Below are 2,777 nucleotides of genomic sequence, written 5' to 3'. Positions count from 1 at the left end.
GGGGGGGGGGTCGTACCAGACGAAGAGAGAGAGAGTTTTCCTGGAAGCCAGAGTTGGTGGTGGATGGATCTTGATATTAAAGGAAAGACTCTGAAAAAGACGGGACGAGGTCTGCTCCAACCGTGACTCATAAAATGTGTTTGCTACCACTGGTGAGGGAGGGAGGGACAAGGGGAAGGAGACATGGAAATTTTATTATGTCTGCCTTTTTTTATACAGTATGCTTCCCTCTGTTCTGTGCTCCCTCATTGAGACAATGTCAAAAACAAAGACTTACGAAATGTGCTAAAGGCAAAATGGAGTTTTATGAATATTCAAAAGGAGAACATAGACTGTAATGGAATATAAGAGATTCCACCTAGTGTTATGGATGAAATAAACTAAAATATTCTGGGGTAGAAAGTAGGTTGGCTGGCTGGTTGGTTAGTTGGTAAAAAAAAAAAAAGTACAGTTTCTACAAAAAATAGAAGTGTTTGACTGGAAATGGCTACCAGCAGAGGAAGACAAATACAGCATTCATTCAACAATCTATCTATCCATGTAGCCAACCAACTAACCAGCCAGTCTGTCATCCTTCCACCAAACCAACCAACCAACCAACCAACCAACCAACCAACCAACCAACCAACCAATGGATCAACCAAGCAGCCTGCAAAGACACTAGTCCAAACAGAAACCCCCCAGAGGCCTCCTCCAATGGAGCATGTCTGATCCAGGTATCCTACCAGATGTTCAAACCACCTAAACTGGCCTATTCTGATGCAGAAGAGCAGCAGTCCTGAGCTCCTCTCAACAAGATGAGCTGGTTGTACAGTTCTTGAGTCTGAGTCTCTAACACTCACCAGTAAAAGCTCATTTTGGGATTTCCTATTTGAGATTTCATTCTTTTCCGTCACTACCCCATGACTCATAGTTGAGGGTTAGAAAGCAGACTGACATGTGAATCAGTGTTCTGACTCCACAGGCCAGTGCAGGCTGTCGTTCTCTTTTTCTGTTTGACCACATTTTGGAGCAAGACTTGAGGAGTTCGTAACTCTTCCACACGCCATCCACCCCCTTTCTAATCAAGGATCATATCCTGAGACTTGGACGAGCTTGATCTCATTATGGCTGTCATTTCAGTGCCAGTTGGAAGTCTTTTCTTGACAAAATGAACAAGGCCACACTATTTCCAAAAAAAATGCTTTTTCAAATCTTTGCCCTCTGGTTGCACCAGTTTTTTAATAGAGGTTAAGAAACAAATTGGTAACAAATGGTGGAGATGAAAATTAACCATAAATAAGTTGTTCCACCAAGAAATGAAGCTGAGCTCTTGCTCTGAATAGAGGGATGACGTAGTTCATAGGTAGCAGCTTAATTTCCTAAACACTAGACGCAGCACATCATGAAGGGGCTAGCAGCCTGTGTTAGTCCACAAAACAAATGAAAACTCAACAAACTTCAGCATGACCTCCAATAAAGAGGACGTAACCACTGGTATATTTTTTTGAGGTTCAGTTAGGGATGTTTTTTTTTTCTTAGAATGTGTTTCTGTATTTTATTTATATCTATTTATTTATTTGTTTTGTTTTTTTGATACAAATCTGACTGCTTTTCTTGTTTTTAATGTGCTTTATAAATAAATTTGACATTGACAATGACAAACAGGGTTAACGTAAAGAAAAGGTCATGATTTTATATGAATACTTCGGTTAGAAACTGTTTATCACGTCCGACTTGCCGAATGAAACAAGAAATTATTGAATAGTTTCTTTAATTGTTTTTTTTTATTCCAAACAGTAATCTTTATTGACAGTTTTGTAAAACATGTTAAGTGCAACACATTGTATTTAGAAACTCAGACAATGTCTCCGCTCAATCACCTTCAGCAAAAAGTCTAAAAGTAAGTATAGTCAGTATAAACACACTTAAAGGTCAGCATAAGTGTTGTGATTAGTGTTACTGTTTCTGTGAACTTTGACCTTCAGGTTATTTTTATTAACCAAGGAATCTGAGATGACAATGTTAAATGACGTTCTTTTCAAGAGTGGACAGCTGCTGTGAACTAAGCACCTTTTATGATAAGTTTCTTCCATTTTACACTAAGAATAGTTCCACTATTTCTATCTTGTCTGCTGTTTGTGCCAGGCTGTTCTAAGCTTATGTCAAATAGTGCCTTCATGTAAAGTTTTGCCATCAACCTGCAGAAGCTTTGAACCACAAGTCAAGATCTTCGTTCTGTTGTGATGTCATACAAACATAAAAAAACGAAGCAGCAATGACTTTGTGCTACAGTAAAGTCCACAGTAGATAGTCAAACAAATTTTTTTTTTTTAATTTGATATTATGTTAATCACTGATGTATTGAAATTTGTATCCATCCGTTCACAGATTTTTATTGGACAGTCATAGCAGAGATACTCACATGTTTATTTCAGAGTAGTTTCTTTTTTTAATAGAGACTTTGAATAAAAAACAAGCACCTAAACTGATGTAACATTTGAAATAATTGCATCACAAAATAAATATGTAAGTAAAATAAWAAAGCACAGATTTTAAAATAAATATTGCTGAAACAGCAGAAAGATATTGTTTTTGCAAAAAGCTCTCTAACATGAGGATGCTAATGATAAATTGAAGATATAAAGTTACGCTGTTTTAATCTATGCACCTATTTTTTATTTATTYAGAACGTTTACTATAAATTTAGGACAGGATATTCATCACCAAATACCAGCACATCTCATTTAAACAAAACTGCGTGTTGTGTATATATATATATATATATATATATATAT

General features: G+C 36.5%; 1 protein-coding gene across 1 annotated transcript in view; it reads right to left on the bottom strand.

Annotated features, from left to right (window-relative positions):
• dlg4a (discs, large homolog 4a (Drosophila)) overlaps positions 1-2,777 on the bottom strand; it is a 92,130-nt gene that overhangs the window by 77,158 nt on the left and 12,195 nt on the right. The window lies entirely within an intron of this gene.

The sequence above is a fragment of the Austrofundulus limnaeus genome, unplaced genomic scaffold, assembly GCF_001266775.1.
Source record: "Austrofundulus limnaeus strain Quisiro unplaced genomic scaffold, Austrofundulus_limnaeus-1.0 Scaffold261, whole genome shotgun sequence".
NCBI classification, from domain to species: Eukaryota; Metazoa; Chordata; class Actinopteri; order Cyprinodontiformes; family Rivulidae; genus Austrofundulus; species Austrofundulus limnaeus.
This window is presented reverse-complemented; position numbering and strand designations above follow the sequence as displayed.